The sequence below is a fragment of the Capsella rubella genome, unplaced genomic scaffold, assembly GCF_000375325.1.
Source record: "Capsella rubella cultivar Monte Gargano unplaced genomic scaffold, Caprub1_0 scaffold_8, whole genome shotgun sequence".
NCBI classification, from domain to species: Eukaryota; Viridiplantae; Streptophyta; class Magnoliopsida; order Brassicales; family Brassicaceae; genus Capsella; species Capsella rubella.
In genome coordinates this window covers 3,534,644-3,542,851 of record NW_006238916.1, presented here as the reverse complement: position 1 = coordinate 3,542,851, position 8,208 = coordinate 3,534,644, and the positions used below count along the sequence as shown (strand labels likewise).

Sequence of the window (8,208 nt, the reverse complement as noted above, 5' to 3'; positions counted from 1 at the left end):
ATATATTTTAAATGAAGTGCTTAAATTTTTTTCCACCAATAAGGAGAGAGTGAAACCTTACTTTTATATATATGATTTTGTGACATTTTTTTTATGTCGGTTATTTTTAGAGATTCTTATGGATTTTGCCACTTTTTAACTCAAATTTTATAAATATGCCATTTTTACTAAAAATTTATAGATTTGCCATTTTTAATTTTGTTAAAATGTGTGATTTTATGATTTTTTAATATAAATTTATGTTTTATAACAAATACTAAACCCTAAAAAAAAATGGAACCAAGAAAACCCAAACATAATATGTAAAATTGTGTTTTTAGATCTATAAAAATGGTAAATTTAAAAGATTTAACATAAAATGGCAAAATCAAAAATTTCATTGTAAAAAGTCTTTATCGAGTAATTAACTCGTTATTTTTATTAAGGGAAAATCAAGTTTTCAAATTTGTGATTGTTCTTAATTTCTTGGATAAGGGAAGAGATTACTCGCTCCAACTTTGAAATAGTTTTACTCATATTATAAATCTTTTCTGAAAATTGTAGTGAAGTGAACGTATTTTTTTCTGTATAGTATTACCTTTTCAAAGATTTTCATTGAATTTGAATCTGAGAGTGCTCATAAGAGTTGACAAAGTTCATATGAAAAGTAAGAGGGTGAGTTCTAAATATTTAAGATGTTCATTTATTATTATTTTAATATTTTATGTTGATTAATTTCTTAGAAAAATTATCGATAAACTTTTAGTCATTTTCAAAAAAGTCATTCAAAACAATATGGGACACAAAACCATCGCTTAAAGTAACATAAAAGTTTGCATACTAGTGATAATATAGTAAAAAAACAATAACTTAACTGAACGATGAAAATTATCTAATATTATATATATATCACATCATTGAAGAAGTTGACAAAATTAGTAAAGTTATCCATGATTAGTAGTGACACAAATTTTTATGAGTTACATAATGAAATAACTGTACAAAATTAATAATATAAAAAAAAACCGAAAATAAGTTGCGACTTACATGTTCATCAACTAAACCTAGATTATGCTTGCATATTTGTAACATTTTTATACGTTGTGTCCACTCAAATTTTGTTAGATCAAAGCGAAAAACCCTAAAATATGTAATACATAGTTAAAATATGGTTAGTAGGTTGGCATACTTTATTTTGAAAAGCTTTATATATGTCAGTACATCACTTATTAATAACTAACTTAAATAATGGTATAAATAAGATGATAGACATAGTCATTTGTTTTGTACTCATTTCAAATTTTATATATAGTAACAAATAAATATTTTATTATTTTGTTATTTATGTTTAGTTTGTCTTTTCATTTGTGATAAATATTAATCAATCATGTTTGTAGTTTTTAGTACCGATGGTAGATGGGTGTTCTCAAATTTATAAATCCCATCTATCCCATAAAATCTTCTGTGGTTTTTGAGATTACACAACTTGGTAGTTATTATATGAATCAGATTAACATTATCCTAAAATTGATATAATTTTTTGGTTATCCCTCCTCATAACTCGCCTCTACATAATAAACATTACAACAAACTACTTTTTAGAGGACCATATACCCCAATGTTAGCTTGGTTAAGGTATGATATAGTTTAATTAGTCTTTTTGTTGTTTTGGAGAGAGTGATTGTTAATACACGTGACATGGAGAAGAAGTTGGAAGTTAGAAGTTATATGTGAAATAATATACAAATTCCCTTTGAGAGATGTTTTTAATATGGATAAAGTTAGTTAGTCTTACAAGTTACACGAACTGATCATTATTTTATTATAAAATTATTTGAAAGAATAAAACAAGACAATAAAAGATTGACGATTGCTATTTGTTGCAATGATGATAACAATCAATGGCTATAAAAAATATTTATTTGAATTATTAGAAAAATATGAAATCCCACATTGTTTTAGAATGTCAATATGAGTGACTTGAATTGTAGGTGTCATTACAACAAAAGAGCTTGCATGACAAATGTGATTTTTTAAGAATATATTATTTGGTTTGATCAGAAGATGCATACTATAAGAGTTTTCTTGTGCTAATCGTCCGATACATCCATAAAACATTGAAAATTTACCATATTTTGATTTTTGATTGTCATCTAACATGAGAACAAGAATTCAACCTTGTGATTTTATGATTATGGAATAATAAGAGCATTTTATATGTATCCCTAAATTACAGTATATTTGGCATAGATGTATCCCTAAATTACAGTATATTTGATTGTCTCGAAAATATGTTTTTATTTGTATGTGGAGACAAAATAATAAAAAATTTTAGAAAATATGTTTACAAACGATACAAGAATCACATACTATATAAGAACAATGGACAAAAACACATAATTATCATGGACAAAAATATATCGTGGACAAAAACATATACAAAAACTATATTTACATCTTTTCCGTCATTGATATCATTTTCAGAAACTATCCTCGCTTACCTATACAAACAATAGACAAGAGTTATTATTGAAAATATTCATAAACTCATTGTTATACAATTGATAATTTTGATAGACAATATGTCGATAAAAAAAATAATTCTTATGGTGGACATATGATTTATATATATTTTCTCGTGGACAAATTTCTAGATCTGGTTCTCATCTTCTTTTTCACATATGTCTATCCAATGGATTTTAAATAAAAACAAACTTATCAATCAGATCGGTTTGAATCGTAAAAAATAAGAAGAATAGATACTTACCAAGTTGAAAGAAGATCTAGAGAAGAGGGGGAATAAGGAGAACTCCATTGATTTTGGTCAATCTACGTTGATAAATGGAGGGCGGCGAAATCATGTGAAATCGATTTGATTTGATTGTGAGGAAGAACAAAAAAATGGTAAAATTTAAGAAATTAGCAGAGATAAAATGGAGGTTTTGGTGGAAAGTGAGAGAAAAGTTGAGTTGGAAAGAGAAAAAGAGGACAATGAGGTTTTCTGGTTTTGTTGGTGTCGTGGAGTTTGGGAGAGAAAAGAGAGTTGATAAAGTATAGGGTAAAATAGTCTTTTCTCTTTATGAAAGTGGTAGTGTAGAAAAGATTTTAAAAATGTGGTAGATTTCAAAAGGAAAAGATGAAATGTGGTAGTTTCTTTAAAATTATCTTAATGTAAATAGTCTACACTGTTATTTAGGTAAATGATGCATGTTTTGAGTTTTGAAGAAAATCAATACTACTATCCTTAGTAGTGATGATGAAGTCGAAGATGATATATGATATCACTAGAACAAATTACATGTAAGGAAGTAATTATCGTATTAAGAACTCCACGATTTTTAAATGCAACTCGAGAAATCAACACATTAATTTTGTATATATGAAATATTAAAAAGAACTCCAAGTAGAATTTAAATTCAAGAATAAGCAACAATAATTTACTAATGATCTTCAGAATATATTATAAGTATTAATTTACGTATATAATTTTTATAAGTATTAATTTATGATATTGATGTGATCATATGTTTACCAATGATCTTTATAATATATTATTACCTTATTATTTTATCAAACTCGAGACCAAAATAACTTATAGTAATTGTCATGAGTTTTGATAATTGTCAAACTATTGACTTTCATGAGGCTACAAAATGGATTTACACTAGTCGGACAAGCATAAATTTGTTGGAACTAAATTTTCAGAAAACAAGTTTGTGAAAATTGCAAGTTTTTGAAAATGATTATTTGGCAACTTTCCGGCTGAATCCCGGTAAATGGCTGAACGGAATTGTTGGGTCGATAGTGCAATGGAAACTGGAACTCAGTATTACAAGATGGTATACTTATATGTCAAAAACTTAGTTGATTTGAATAAGAAATAAGAGTGTGAAGTGAACCACTTGGGATAATTATGAAAATGTCCCACATCCTTTATATATGGTTGCACTCTTATCTAGTTTTAAAAATGTCTATAAGAGAGTCGGAAGGTTCCACATGCCCGCCAACCCAAATATGTTGTCCGAAAGCACTTACTTTTTCCAAGTAAGTTGTTAGTTTAGTAGTCTTGAGAATCTATCGTAGATCAAGTTCGCCTAATTCTATTACTCGTGTGCTCGAGAATTAGTTTGTGATAGGTTTTATCGTGAGATTCATAAATTGTGATTGTCTGAAAGCACTTATGACCGATTTATTGTATTAAGGAAAAATATATCATACCTTGCCTACATGGTTTATATTACGCCTTTAAATTATGTTGTTGTAATTCGTTAATGATATCGTTCTTTCAATAAAGCTCTCATCTTTTCGCAATTTGATTTTTTCGCTCATACAAACCTCATACCAATTCATTCTTATCCTTGTGGAGTAATAGAACATTTATGTTCTAGTTAGTTAGGAAACGTAAAGACAACACACTTTATACAAAATTTCGCGTTAACTTAACAAATGGAGTATTTAAGCTCCTCCTTTGTATGATTAAAAGTCAATCTGTGAGATACCGATTTGCGTAGAGGTTTAAATGAATTAATTTGACTACCTATTTCACCAAAGTGCACTTATCTTTCGGTCAAATGTCCTTAGAGAACTCCACCGTTAAGCGTGCTTATGCTGGAGTTGTCAAAGGATGGGTGACCTTCCGAGAAGTGGTTGCCAGAATTGTGTGAGTGAGGCCAAAACACAGGGAAAGATCATGTGGTGATTGGTAGGGTCAGTAAACAAGTATTAAGCCTCCTAGATGTAGCAAACCGATCATTCGATATTGGGCCTAGTGAGAGGACGTGAGGCCCATTAAGAGAGGTGGACCCATGGACTGGTGGTGAACATGGGGCCCACTAGAGAGATGGCAATCAGGGCGTTACACTTTCACAAAAATATGTCAATTAACCTTGGTCAAATTAAACATGAAAAGTTTATGGTATAACATATATCTAAACCATTCTAATTATCTAAATAAGAAAACATCTTATTTCTTTTACTACTTAGGCAAAAAAAAGTTTTTGTAAACATAAAATATAGCTCGTGTAAAGCTTGCTAAAACAAGTAGTGATCCTCATTTTATTTTTTTTTTAAATTCATAGGAGATCAAGATTATAATTTCCTTTTTAAGAATAATGTTGTAACGCCCGTGTTTTAAATTGTTGGGTGTCGAAAATCAACACCCCTAATTTTGGTGGTTAATCAGTTTGATTTCTGAAATCGTCTGGTCTGGTGCAATTAAGAAAAAACCCTAAAGTCTTTCTTAAAAATTGAGGTAGCATTCTCTTTGTCTCGAATTGGTGTTTTGTTGATTCTAGAGCAAGAGTGAAAGAGAGTTTTGCTTGTAAAGAGTTCATGAGGCTTAAGACGAGGTTTGGAAGGGGTTGACCATTTTGATTTATGAAATTCTCTAGTTTGGTGCAATTAAGGAAAAATCCTAAAGACTTTCTTAAAATTTTGAGGCAACCTTCTATTTGAATCTAATTGGTGTTTTGTCACATCTGATCTAGATAAAAAGTCAAAGAGAGTTTGGCTTGTGGACAGTTCACGAGGCTTAAGAAGAGGATTTGAAGGGGTTTTGAGTTTCTGGAAGCTTGTTCCTAGTGCTATGAAGGAGAGATCAAAGAGCTCGTGACTATTGGTGTGTATGAGGCTTATGTATTTTAGAGTTTTAGTTTTTTCTCCTTTTGGCTGTGGACGTAGACTGTGATTTGATTCCCTGTTTTGCTGTTTTTGGTATTGTTTATGTTTATTTGGGATCTTAATTACTTGTGTGTATAGCCTAGTGGATGGGAGGATCAGTTCACTGAGAATTTGTGATAATACTCACGCATCTCATTGTGTTTGTGGTGCGGGTAAAGTGTGACGTGGAATCATGGCAATGAGAAGGATGATGATCTAGGATCTCGGTTTTTGTGTTGTAGAAACCTGGATTAGAAGCATGATAGATTGTTGGTTTATTGGCTATATTGGTTAATGTGTATATATTTTTCCGCTGTGCATACTAGTTATTGTTGGTTTGTTGGTTGTGGCTAATTAAGTAGTATACGATGCTTAATTATATTTTAAAACAAAAAAGTGTGGGGTCTTATGAATTTGGTATCAAGACCCTTACGGTTTTAGCTCGTGTTAGATGATAGTTTATAATTACTTAGGAATTTAATTGGTGTACAATTTTCGTGTTGTGTGGTGCATGTTGTGAATCATTGTGTGATGATTGGTCGTTACATATTAGAATTGATTATGAGTAGTTACTCAATTTGTATGAGCATGAAGTCGTAGTATCATCCTCTCTGAGCTTTCAATGAGATGGCAAGAGAAGTTTTTGTGGTGTAGTTTTGTTTGGTAAGGAAATATTGAAGCATATTTTAAGAATAACTTTGAATGTAAATACATTTTTACTTAATGATGTTTCGTATAACTTGCATAATTGATTGTGACTTTCACCAAAATCACAATTTTATTTGTAGGATATTAGTATTAAACTGAATAAATTTCTTTTACTATTTTTTTTTGGTTTAATACTTCATTAATATAGTTATATCTCCTTGGAAATAATCTTCATCTTCAACCTAAAAAGATGTCGTAGTAGTTATTTCCATGTTAATATGAACTTCGAATATCTTCATCAAGAGGGCATGAAAGTGTGCGTATAGGAGACGACTAATATCAAATAACAAGCAGGATATTGAACTTATGAAGAATTAAATTATTTATTTTTTTCCAATTATTTTTTAACACTTGCATTCATGAAAATAGAGAAAGGGTCTATGAAAAGAATACAAACCTGAAACCTACAAATTGAAACAGATCAAGAACTCGCAAACTCTGAACACCTTTAAGCACGTCCACGTTTCTCCTGATCGATCCGTTAATAGAGCCACGCCAGACCACTAAGCGCAATGTACGAAGTCAGTCTTCCATCCGAGGTCACACTCTTCGCAATATCCCTTGCTAAGGAGTTAGCTTTTGGCAAAGATAACTTGAAGTGAATATCCCCCATATCTTGACTAACACCAGCAATCTTCTCTAGCAAGGAATGATATTTTGGCCACGACAAAGGAGTTGCTAACGTCGAGAGAGCTGCATTGCAATTAGACCATATTTCACAAGTAAGAATATGAAGATCATTGAGAGATTTAAGACACCACAAGATACAACACAGCTCAGCAGAAATCCGATTCTACTTTGGTAGAAAAGCATCACGAGCATGGAACAGCACATCTCCATCGTGATTCCGAAGAAGCCAAGATCCACCACAAAAAGCTTTACCATTAATCCACGAGCAGTGTATATTACACTTTGAAACTCCTGACGCTGGTTTACACCACCGATGCAAACCAGACCGACCTCACAAGCCACTGATATTAGCTTCCTGAACTCTAGCATGTTTCTTAAACAACCATTCCTCTGAAGAAATCATAGCAGTTGCAAGCAAACAATGATGATCTTGAGGATGCTCTACAAACATAAACCCGTTTCATGCTTTCCAAATCTCCCAAAGAATCCAAGGAATTGCTAACCTAAGTTGAGCTTGAAGTTCAACTCTTTCCATTAACTAAAGAACAAATTCAATATCTTCGACAACATTCATTGAGAAACCATGGGTTGGAAGAGGCAGCGAAGTTTGTAACCAAACTCGTTTAGCCAAAACACAACCAAACAACACATGAGCAATTGTTCTTCCTCCACTTTGCATATAGAACAAAGGAGATTGACCGATAAATGATATATCATGGTTTTTACGGGTTTTTGGTCATGATATAAGTCTTATTTATAGAGCTTTTCTAGTGTTTTCGAGTCTTTTTGAGTCATTTCAGGATTAGGAACTATTTGGCATGGATTGGAGCATTTGGGAGCATTTGGAGAAGATGTGTCGAAGGAATGTACCGGGAAAGCATATTTGATGTGGGTGTCGAGCGTCACAACTTCTGGTGTCGATCGACACCAATATCTGACGGCAATTGAATTTCTCGCTTAATTGAAGTTCAGAAGATTTGCATATTCGGCCCAGAAGTTTCCCTTATTTGCAATTAAGCCCAGTTCGTGGTTAAGACATATATATTGAGTTTTTAGGGTTTTGTTAAGACTTAAGCTTTATTTTGGAGAGAGAGATTTGTAGAGAGTCAGGAGAGAAGAATCAAAACCTCCTTCAGAGAAGATTCAGAACTCCTTTACTTCTTCTATTACTTTCTTTTATGATATCTATTTTATTCATGATGTTTGTTTCATTCACCATGTCTGAGTAGATCT

The 8,208-nt window shown here is 31.4% G+C and overlaps 1 long non-coding RNA gene across 1 annotated transcript; it reads right to left on the bottom strand.

Annotated features, from left to right (window-relative positions):
• Positions 1-2,301: 2,301 nt before the first annotated feature.
• LOC111829950 lies at positions 2,302-2,970 on the bottom strand. The gene is made up of 2 exons (XR_002833214.1): positions 2,747-2,970; positions 2,302-2,480 (listed from the first exon to the last, which is right to left on the bottom strand). It is a non-coding gene; the product is annotated as an uncharacterized LOC111829950 (long non-coding RNA).
• Between the last annotated feature and the right edge of the window lie 5,238 nt (positions 2,971-8,208).